This window comes from Pantherophis guttatus, chromosome 2, assembly GCF_059756535.1.
Source record: "Pantherophis guttatus breed Tessera chromosome 2, ASM5975653v1, whole genome shotgun sequence".
In the NCBI taxonomy this organism is placed as follows: Eukaryota; Metazoa; Chordata; class Lepidosauria; order Squamata; family Colubridae; genus Pantherophis; species Pantherophis guttatus.
In genome coordinates this window covers 253,748,918-253,760,806 of record NC_142064.1, presented here as the reverse complement: position 1 = coordinate 253,760,806, position 11,889 = coordinate 253,748,918, and the positions used below count along the sequence as shown (strand labels likewise).

At 39.2% G+C, this 11,889-nt stretch overlaps 2 protein-coding genes across 5 annotated transcripts in view; both read right to left on the bottom strand.

Annotated features, from left to right (window-relative positions):
• The window catches only part of LOC117659898 (cholinesterase-like), a 31,468-nt gene extending 30,430 nt beyond the window's left edge, over window positions 1-1,038 (bottom strand). For both annotated transcript variants that reach the window (XM_087888092.1, XM_087888091.1), the window contains exon 1: window positions 993-1,038. The gene's annotated coding sequence lies outside the window, so the exon portion shown is untranslated. The remainder of the gene's footprint in view (window positions 1-992) is intronic.
• Window positions 1-1,087, bottom strand: part of LOC132711652 (cholinesterase-like) — a 29,687-nt gene extending 28,600 nt beyond the window's left edge. For all 3 annotated transcript variants that reach the window (XM_087888096.1, XM_087888095.1, XM_060691078.2), the window contains exon 1: window positions 993-1,087. The gene's annotated coding sequence lies outside the window, so the exon portion shown is untranslated. The remainder of the gene's footprint in view (window positions 1-992) is intronic.
• Window positions 1,088-11,889: the final 10,802 nt, after the last annotated feature.

The window sequence follows — 11,889 nt, the reverse complement described above, 5'->3', positions numbered from 1 at the left end:
TTCTATTCTATTCTATTCTATTCTATTCTATTCTATTCTATTCTATTCTATTCTACTCTACTCTACTCTACTCTACTCTACTCTATTCTCTGAGGGGCTGTCAAGAGAAGAGGGGATTGGCCTATTCTCCAAAGCCCCTGAGGGCAAATAATGGATGAAGCTTATTAAAGAGAGATCCAACCTAGAATTAAGGAGAAATTTCCTGTCAGTGAGAACAGTTTAATTAGTGAACAACTTGCCTCCAGAAGTTGTGGGAAGAGATTGAACAGCCATTTGTCTGTCATTGTATATAGGATGTTCTGCTTAAGCAAGAAGTGGATTAGAAGTCCTCCAAGGTCCATTCCAACTCTGATATTCTGTAACTCTGTAAACTTAAAAATGTTTTTTATCTTTCCAGAATTTTGTCCCATTGTACGAAATGAGATTTATTGCCGTTTTTGAAAGTTCAGTTGTTTATCCTGCTAGCCAGCCAACCTCTCTATTTTAGTCTCTGGCTTCTGGATGTAATTTATACATTTATTTAATATCCTACCATTATTATTTTTATAAACAACTCAAGGGGACGAACATATGTAATACTCCTTCCTCCTCCTATTTTCCCCACAACAACAACTCTGTGTGGTGAGTTAGGCTGAGAGAAAATGACCAGCCGAAAATCCCCCAGCTGGTTTTTATGGCTAAGGCAGAACTAGAATTCATGGTTTCTGATTCCTAGTCTGGTGCCTTAACCACTAGACCAAACTCTCTCTCTCTCTCCCTCCCACCCTTTAATAATTGCTAGATATACAGAAAGAACTTAAACTAAGCAAAGGACATGTAGATAATCAAGGAAAGTGTTCTCTGTTAAACAGAAATGACATTTAATAAATATAATAACCCACCCCCCAAGAACAATAGGGACTGGATTCCCTTTCACCTTTTTCTTAACTTCCCTTAAAAAAAACCTTAGTGCCAATATGCAGAGTAAAATAAAAGAAAAATAAGTATATTACCTTTCTTTCCTTCAATGGCTGGCAAGGGATGGTCTCTTCTTTTAGAACTATTTAATTTTTTGGTAGTAGCAAGATTTATAGTCTTCGCAAGAGGAAGTGACAGGTCTTCAAAATTTCATCAAACAGCCAGTCTGATACAATTGTGTAACTAGTTTTACTAAACCAGCCTCCAAGTTAGTAAATAATTTTTGCTCAAGTGAGATAGGAGATCAGTTTATTCCTTAGTTACAATCATCAGTAGTGAATTGGTGCTTGAAGTTGCCCATAGGATAGTTAGCTGAGAGGTGTTTTTAGCCGGATCCAGACATGGAGGTAGACATTTCTGTTCTTTACTTCTCAACCTGTTTCTGTAAGCTTAGTTGCCGGTGTTTACCGCAACGCCTGAGGAAGAAATCAGGTGTCTGGATTGGGAAAGTAGTTGGAAAGAGTTGTGGGTGGCCCACCTCTTATACAACAGAATGAATCATCCCAGGATATGGTGATGAGCCCCTAAATGACTCAGAACTAAATTGTTCAAGAAGATGCATTGAAATAAAACGTTCTGTATAGCTTTGGAGCAGTAGTGAAATCCAATTTTTTTTACTACCAGTTCTGTGGGCATGGCTTGGTGGGCGTGGCAGGGGAAGGATATTGCAAAATCTCCATTTCCATCCCACTCTGGGGCCAGCCAGAGGTGGTATTTGCCGGTTCTCCGTACCGCTCAAAATTTTCACTACCAGTTCTCCAGAACCTGTCAGAACCTGCTGGATTTCACCCCTGCTTTGGAGCCCCTTTGTAGGCAACCAGGCTCTTCTCCTTCCATTAGTAATGAGTGTCAATATTTCATTGGGAACTAAATGTTTGGGTTTCACTCATTTTGTTTCCATCTCTCCAAGTCCAAGTTGCACACCAACTCTGAAAGGCCAAGTTTTAAAGTAAGAGGGAAAAACAGACCGATCGATTTTAGAATGGAGGTGTTTATTGTGGTTCCACATAGTTACCTATGTCCCACCCATATTGTTAGTCAACTCACTTTCTTGACCTGGAAGGAAGAAGTGTGGGATGAGAGAAGGAGAAGGAGAGACAACCAGCAGTGATATAGTTTAACAGCTGATTTCCCACAGAGGCCATTAGGGGGTGGCTCACGAACTAACCTTCTGAGGTCCATTTTATAATTTAGGTCACTGTTATTGTGCCTTTTGTAACAGAAACCCAAAGTGACCTACATACTGCTCCCTCCTCCTGTGACAATAATCCTGTGAGGTAGTTTGGCCTGAGAGATAATGAATGGCTCAAAGTTCTCCAAGGAACTTCCATGATTGAGAGGGGACTAGAACCTGGTTTTCTTGTTCCCCGTCCAACATCTTCCCTGGACTATATAATCGTGTTTTTTGTTGTTGTTGTTGTTTTTTGTAAATAAGTTTTATTAGAATTTTTCTTTCATCTTAAATATTTTATGAACAGAGTGTTGACCAGGTCACGTCATACATTTTATACATAATCATCTTTATAATCTATTCTAATCTTCCCATTTTTTCTATATTTATCTCTTTTATATAATCCTTGATCACAAATTAATCATTTTTCACCATATCTTATTATTTCAAGATATATTGAAATAATATTCTGCCATGTTGGTCTCTTTTCAAATCTATTTTACATCACATCTCTGTTTCCAATTTCAGCCATAATATTCTCTTTCCATATTTCTTTATCTTATCTTATTTTCTTCTTGGTACATAAGCAATATCACTATCCACCCTTAATTCCTAATCTCTTACAATAACATCAATTAATCATCTTATTTCTCCATTTTAACATTTCAACTTCGTCTCTTAATTTAAATTGTCTTCAAAATTAAACCAAACTGCCATTTCACATTTCATCTGCTATTCTGTTTTACTATGAGCAATATATATCATCATATTCACATCTTACATAAAAACCATTTAACTTGGTTGACCATCTACAATTAATAATATTAATACAATTCCCTTAAATCTATAACATATACCTTATTTTCCTTCCTCTTTTCCACTAATCTTCCCTTCTTTAACCATTTTCCTTGGTCTCTCCAAAATTCCAATTCTTGGTAATTTTCTCCTTTTATCCCATTCTCTTAACTACTTCTTCTTTTTTTTCTTTTTATATGTATTGTATCTTTTCTTCTGAATCCTTTTTCTCGCTTTTAAGTATATTTTTCGAATAGTTCTCCCCAAGTTTTCTCCTAATCTCTTCCCACTATTTCCCTCTTTACCCTTTGATTGATTCTTTTTGGGGGGACATTTCCCCCGTCCACTCTTTTTGTGCCACTGTAAATCCCAGTGATATCATCTCACTGCTTTTTGTCTAAAATTCCTTTTCCTTCAGTATTATTTTCTTGCTCCTTATTTATGCTCTATTTTACCACCTTCTCTCCTATTTTCTGCTCTGTGTATTACAGCAAAATTTCTGACTTTTTATTACCTTTTAGAGATGCACAAATATTTTTAAACATCTCAATTAATTCCTCATACTCCAAAATTCCATATTGCCAATTTAACCAATCCTTAAAACTTTTAAATTATATCACATTTAATTAGAACTTAAAATCCATATAGTCTCTTTTTATTTTCAAATTCTGATGTCCAATTCAAATATTTGTCCAGTCCACTCCAAGTTGAAAATTTATTATTTTCCACAGCCATAGAAAATCGAAACCAAGCAATGTAGAAAGACAAACACTCCCAAAAAGTTCTCAGTTTCCAAATTATCTTTTCTGGTAGTCAAGGTCACAGCTGTACATTGTCTTCTATCTTCCACCAAGTACTCTCCACCAGCAGATGCCTCTCTTAAATCCACAGTACTCTTAAGCCAATTAATTGTCAAAACTGTCAAAAATACTTTAAATCCACATAAAAAATACTGTTCCTTGGGTTCTTTTCTTTTATTAATTTTTTGTTTCTCCAAATACAATTGTAAATGCAAAAACTTTCTTGGGCTTTGATGTTTTAGCCTCCGCTTTGTCCTTCTCCCTCCATGGAATTTCCCAATTAGCCAATTAGCCACATATTTCAGCTCCAGGACACCTTTTAATGTCCAAATTCAAAATTTTCTTTTACCTGTGAGTTGGCCAATCACTCACCCGGTTCCAGCACTCTGCTCCTGCACAAAAGCTTAGTCCAGTTGCCCCAGCTTCAGAGCGGTTATTTTGCAATGTCCGCCACCCCCCGCCGCTGGTCCAAAAAGCTGTCTCCGACCTATCGAGGAACTTTTCCGTACCTCTTGGTTGTCTGAAATGCCTCTCCTTCTTCACCATCCCTACAGGACGCTTCCAGTCCGAAGACCCCCCTGACAGCAGTTTGTCTGGCTGGATTTTCACCAAGCTCATCAGAGCCCACTATTTTTCCAGCCAGTCTCACTGTGACGCTTCCGGTCTCTTGACAATATTATCATTCTGTTTGACTATCCTGCTCTAATTTGTTTTAAAGCCATCTGTGCCGATGGCCTTCAACTTATAACCAATGAATTCTATACAACATTGGAAATGTTGGGGTTTTTTTCCTTAAATTCATGAATAAACATGAATGAAGAGTGAACACAATTGCAGTAGTGCATCTGTACCAGCCAAGCAGATTCCACGGTGTGTCTGGGCAGACGTCTGTTTTCCCAGCAAGAGGCTCCTTGGAACTTGATAGGAGCAAAGAAATAGTTAGAGATGGTGAGGATTTTAAAGTTCCTATGATTGATTATGAGAGTCTGGGAACACTTTAACTGTATTTGGGCACCTATGAGAAGAACAGGAGGAAAAAGAACCAAGGGCTTTTGCTGACTGTGGTGTAAATACACCTCAGAGAAGCAATGAGTGATTAATGTATAGAATTATGTCAGGAAATTCCATAGACAATGACAATAATTGTCTAACACACTTTGTCAAGTTAATTAGGGGAACAAAAGAGAGTTCTTTGTCTTCCAATGAGTCTACTCCTGACTTACTTGATTTTGGGTTTCCCAGAGAAGGCAGGAAAAAGTGATTTTTGTCCCCAGATTCCAAATTATAGAGGAGATCTCAGTTTCATCTACTCTTTGCCCACCAAAATGTAGTTTCAAGGCTTATAGATCTCATCAATTGGCATTATTCCTAATGGGTGAATTCCAGATGGTCTTGATGAGTCATGCTAAGACAGAGTTTTATAATTATAATTTATTGCTCAAAACACATGGTTGGTTTTCCACAACTTGCTAAAAATGAGCCATGATTTTACCCCTTTTCCTTTGAGGTTCTGAATGTTAGATAATTGGCCAGTGGGCTCAAATATTTCTTCTCTTTTGGCCAATGAGTAATATTCATAAGCACTGAAAGAGGAATTCAGCAAATGCCTTGCCGAGCCCCTACATTCAGAAGTTAGAAAGAACATGCCGTAGATGTTCCTCAAAAAGTGAAGTGAGCATTGTGTGAAGACTTAAAAGCTATCTAAGATGCTTCCATAGTGATCTGACTCATGGAAGTACATTGGTGTGGTCCTTTCTTAAAACATCCCCTTTCTTTTAAAAATATCCATTTTCCCCTGTGTTTTAATCTCTGTGGATCTGTTGTTTTTTGTTACTTGAATGTCTGAAAAAAATCTGGGATTTTTTTTATCCCTTAAGTATTTGACTCTGATTAGCTGGCCAGGGGTGGCATTGGGAGACATGAGGAAGGTGAGATAGAAGGAGACCTTTGATTTAGAAGACTTCAGCAACAGAGAGGTCAATGCCTGGAATGCTCTACCCGACTCCGTTGTTACATCCTCTTAACCCCCATAGCTTCAACTTAAAACTGTCTACCGTGGACTCACCCCATTCCTAGGAGGTCCGTAAAGGCGGCGTGCATAAGCGCACCAGTGTGCCTACCGTCCCTGTCCTACTGTCCCCATTTATTTGTACTCATTAACTGTGCTCATCTCCATGTTTATACTTATACCTTTTATCTTGTACATGTTTGACAAACTAAATAAATAAAAATAAAAATAAATAAAATAAAATTTTATTAAGAAAATGAGAGCGAGAGAGATTAGATGATGGTGGTGTGTGTGTGTGTATGTGTGAGAGAGAGAGAGATGATAGATAGATAGATAGATAGATAGATAGATAGATAGATAGATAGATAGATAGAAGATTTTATTACGAAAATTTTTATGACTGCCCAATTCACTCACAGTGATTTGCGATAGATTATAAAAATAAAATCCCAATAAAACCCCCAGATATAAATACACAGATAGATAGACTAATAAACAGATGCATAGATAGATAGGAAGACAGGCAGATAAGTAGATTAAATCTTCAATTTCTTTGTTACCGTGTACATTGTAATGTGTTACTGCTTGATCTTTCATTAAGTTTGTCTTTTTGATGTCTGCTTGCTGTTTTTAATGATACTTTTCTCAGGTGTCCTTCTCATGTTGTCTGTTTCAGTGCTGACAGAAGTTCCCCTTCTGACATTACAGGCAGAGCAGGGTTGGGTTTACTGCATGTTAGAGCATTTGAAATAGTTTCTATTACCAGTTAAAGAGATCGGCTCCAGAGGTGGTATTCAGCAGGTTCTGACCAGTTCTGCAGAACTGGTAGCAGAAATTTTGAGTAGTTTGGAGAACTGGTAAATACCACCTCTGACTGCCCCCGCCCCCATTTATTCTCTGCCTCCGGAGTCCCAGCTGATCGGGAGGAAATGGGGATTTTGCAGTAACCTTCCCCTGCCGTGCACACCAAGCCACACCCACCAAGCCATGCCTTACCCACCAAGCCACACCCACAGAACCGGTAGTAAAAATAATTGAAACCCATCACTGATTGGCTCCTCCTGAAGAAGGCCCAGATGCTGAAATAAAATAACCACTTTGGCCCCATGAGCAATTTCCCTGAATTTGAAGAAGTGCCACAAGGCAGAACCTCAGACCCATAACATTTCCCCCCCCCCCTCTCTCTCTCCATATTTCATTTGTTCCCTCAATCTGTGGACACCTCTGTTGCCCATCCTCCTGAATTCCAGTATTTTGTGGGAGGGCAAAAAACAATTCCCCATCCCTTCTTTTCATAGCCCACCATGCTTCACTTCATCTACCTCTCCCAGGTCTCTGCTTATCAAACTTTCTCTTAAACTGAGCAGATTTAAGAGATTGCAACCTTTCCTTCACAGCCATGACCATGGCAGCCATTTGAGAGAGTGTGGATAAGAACAGTATGGCATAAAGGGATAGGAACAGGAAGACCCGTGTTCTTGTACCTCCCTTCACCGTGGACTTCTTCTGCCTGGAATGGGGGAAATTGGGTGGGGGGTTTAATTTATCATCAAATCTCACTGCAAGACTTTGGACCAATCCATCTCTAACTCTTGGGTTGGGAAATGAGTCTTGTGCTGCTACAAATGCGTAACATATAAAAATACTAAATTTTGATGGGTCTAAATTGAATCTATATTAGGTTCTTGGAAGATGTGTAGAGACCTGTCCCAAAGAATTGCCAAGACTCGGACAAATTGAATGGGTAATATCATGTCCAGTGCCTGGACAAATCCCTGCGTGTTTTTTGACCAGGTTTTTTTTAGAGGTGGTTTGCCATTGCCTGCTTCCTAAGGCTGAGAGAAAATGACTGGGCCAAGGTTTCATGCCCAATTCATGGTCTCCCATTTTCTAGCCTGAGGGTTAACCACTACACCAAGCTGGCTGCTTCGTTACTGTACAGTGTATTTATGTACAATAAATAGCAAGATAAGGATGAATATTTTGCCATTTTTAAAAATGGTTGCCTAAATTTAGCAATATTTAGCAAACAAGCTGGCCTTGTTTCCATTATGGGAAAATTGTTCCAGCTTTATTTTCTGTACTTTCTCCATAATATCTCTGAGGTAGTTTAATAAATCAAACATACTATTCCAAATAGGGACATATGTTATAAGTACATTATTTTCTTTCTTTTTTTTTTTTTGAAAAAAGATTTATTTTAGATTATAATAAAAAAAATAAAAAAAAACAACAACATCAAAATATCATCCTTACAATTATAGACAGCATCTCAATCAGTTAAAATCATTTCGTGCTTACAATTTTCCAGATCTCATCATATAACAATTATTCTTTACTTAAACTGAAGATAAATATTTAAACATTTCATATATGCTATCTCATCTCCATACTTTTTTGTCAAACCATTGATAAAATATCTCCCATATCAAATAATATTGTTTATCTTCCTGTTCTCTTATTTCAAATGTCAATCTACTCATTTCAGCACAGTCCAACATTTTCATAATAATTTCTTCATCAGTAATTATCTTCTCTCCTTTCCAGTTTTTGGCAAATACAATTCTGGCCGCTGTTAAAATGTTCACAATTAAGTATTCTAATTCTTTATTCAATATCTCTGGTAAATAAGTACATTATTTTCTATAGCTTAGTTATTCTATAGATGTTTCATCTCAGCCACTCAAAATCCCTTTGCTGGTCAGTAAATATCAGCTCATACTGGAGATTTTTTCAGATGTTTTCCATAGTTTAATTGAACAATGATTTTACATGATTTACTTGCTTGCTTGATTTATTTATCATTTTTGCTGTAATTATAGAAGATTTTTGTTGGCTCATCATACTAGCTAAAACTCAATAATCAATCAAACAAACAAAATCCTACAAATACCTTAAACCAGTGGTGAAATGTAAAATTTGTTACTACTGGTTCTGTGGGCATGGCTTGGTAATGTGACTGGGTGGACGTGGCCAACTTTTTTTTTTCCTTTTAAAAGTATTTTTTCTGCAACCTCTTAGAGGTTGTAAAGAAATGCTTTTAAAAGGCTCTGACGATCCCAGCTGAGCCGTGCGATCATCAGAGGCTTTTTTTTTTAACTTTTAAAAGCATTTTTTGGACGAAGAGGTTGTAGAAAAAATGCTTTTAAAAGTTGTTGAGTGACCACACACACAAAGGTTGAAGATATATGTGGTAACTTTATTGTCTTACATAGTGACATTATATAGTTTGTTACTTTCAAATTACAGTGTACTTGGCAGAAAATCATTGGCTCACAGAATCTTCCAGGTAACTTAAATCATAGGTTAATCATTACTGCTTTGCTTAAGCACTTATAATATTTAGCTATAATTAAAATCTAACACACATCCCACTTCCTCTCCTCCTGTTCCTCTTGTTTACAGAGTTAGGGTCTTATCTTCCAATGTAATTTCCTGGCGCTTATCTGCAAGTAACCTTCCGTATCTGAGGTTTGCCATCCAAGATAGGAAAATCCCTGCATATATGCAGACTACAGATTACTACAAAAAGTAAAAAAAAAAGACTCTGATGATCACGCGGCTCAGCTGGGCATGGGGGGGAGGCCGCAGGGGATTTTTGCAACCAGTTCTACAAACCGCCCACCGCCATCAGTACGAGATCAGGCGATCCGGTCTGAACCGGGAGCATTTCACCCCTGTCTTAAACAATTTCTGAGTTTGGTCGACACACTAAGCCATAACCTAACCACATAGGTTTGGATTCACCCAACATTTAGTGATAAAATGTGGTTGGCTGACACACTAAACCTGAATTGGCTCTAATGTGTTATATGAACATGATTGTTGTGTGAGGAATGTCTTTTGTATGTGGTTGCTTGGATCACATTGTGAAAAATGCTGACATTTCAATGAATTTTCTTTCTGATGACATGTTAAGAAATACACGGATGTTACACACAGGTTGGCACACAGGTTGATTTAGGTGGTTCTCACTCATGGGCATCAGCTATTAACTGATGGGAACAAAAATGATGGACCATGGCATAGCATCATAAACCTTACCCTCTCATATATAGTCTTCACAGTGAGCGGCACTCACTCTTGCCTGCTGAAACATTTCTTCCCTTCCAACTTAAGGATGTGTAAGTGACAGTATTTGCATCACACTGTCACAACTCATGTTTCACCATGAGCCTTCTCCTTTACCGAAGCCTGTGAAATAACTGCCATAGCAAAACAAGTCTTGGGAAACATCTGGTCAAACCACATCTGTTTACTCTAAAATTGTCCATTCCAGCCTTTCCCAATCTTCAGGTATACAAACACGACAACTCTCCAAATACTCAACAAAGGGGGATGCTACATTGACCTTCTGTGATTCACAATTCGCAGCACAGGAGGACAAAAGAGTCTATGGAAGTGCTCTCCAGGCCTTTCAGCAAATGAAGGATCCAATCCAGGGGTGAAATCCAGCAGGTTCTGACAGGTTCTGGAGAACTGGTAGCGGAAATTTTGAGTAGTTCAAAGAACTGGCAAATACGACATCTGGCTGGCCCCAGAGTGGGGTGAGAATAGAGATTTTGCAATATCCTTCTCCCAGGAGTGGGGAGGGAATGGGGATTTTGCAGTATCCTTCCCCTGCCATGCCCACCACACCAAGCCCACCAAGCCACACCACACCACGCCCACCAAGCCACGCCCACAGAACCGGTAGTAAAAAAATGTGGATTTCACCACTGGTCTGACCTAAGCGTAATACAATTAATTATCTGCTACAATGTCCGACATGTCAATGAATACTTCAGCTTCAACTACAACAATACACGAGCACATAATAGATACAAACTTATGGTAAACGGCGCCAAACTCGATTGCAGAAAATACGACTTCAGTAACAGAGTTGTTAATGCGTGGAATGCACTACCTGATTCTGTGGTTTCTTCCCCAAACCCCAAAAACTTTAATCTTAGACTGTCTACTGTCGACCTCACCCCATTCCTAAGAGGTCTGTAAAGGGCGTGCATAAGCGCACCAGCGTGCCTACCGTCCCTGTCCTAATATTCCCTTTTATTTGTATCCATTTCATGTATATGTAATTATGTTTATACTTATATCTGTTATCTAATACATGCTTGATGAAATAAATAAATAAAATGAAATGAAATGAAATGAAATTCAATGGTGAAAAAAGTAAGATTCTACACTGAGGCAAGAAAACCAAAATGCACAGGTACAGTACAGGGGTGGGTTCTACTTATCTTTACTACCGTTTCGGAACGAGATCTTTGCTTGCGCGCGCTCCTTGCTTCTGTGCATGCACAGATCACCGATGACGACATGTGGGGCAGTGGGCGGGGCCTCTCACGGTTTTACTACCAATTCTTGCAAACTGGTCTGAACCGGGGGCAACCCACCACTGGTACAGTATATGTCCGTGATGGTGAACCTATCAGGCCCGAAAATCAGCTGGCAAAGTTCTAGGTTGTCTAAGCTCAAAATTTCAAGTCTGGTGGCATAAGGTACTCTGCTGCAGGTAGAGGAGTGGAGGACTCTTCTCGTGAAATATCTCTGGACTCATACGATTGTATTAATGTCCAATATGCAATGTGGGTTCCAGACAGATGAGCTGTATTCAAGAATTTGAATCTGAAAATGGCCCATTTGACAACTTCTGGTCCCACCGGAAGTTGGCAAAGGGGCTGTTTCTGGCCTCTGGAGGGCCTCCAGAGGATGTGGGGAAGGCCGTTTTCGCCCTCCCCAGACTCCTAGAGAGGCTCTGGTGGCTGGGGACAGCCTTCCCCACCACCACCCCGAGGCCCTCTGGAGGCAGGAAACAGCCTGTTTCCCTACTTCTGATGGGCCCAGAAGGCCCGAAAGCCAGTTGGCTGGTTCGCGCATGTGCACTGGAGCTCAGCTCACATGCCAACTGATATGGCTACACATGCCACCTGTCGCACGCGTGTCATAGGTTCACCATCATGGACCTAGAATATCAAACCTGCCCATTTATTAGATTTAAGGAGCTCAGCCCTATGTGTGTCATTAGGTTATAGCCAAATTTGGCAGAATTTCTGTTTCCTTCGTTTTTCCATATTGCATCAAGTTCTTACATTGTTGTTGTAAGGTCTGGCTATGTGCTTAAGCCAACAATGAGCCAAAAGAACTGAAGTGGAGGC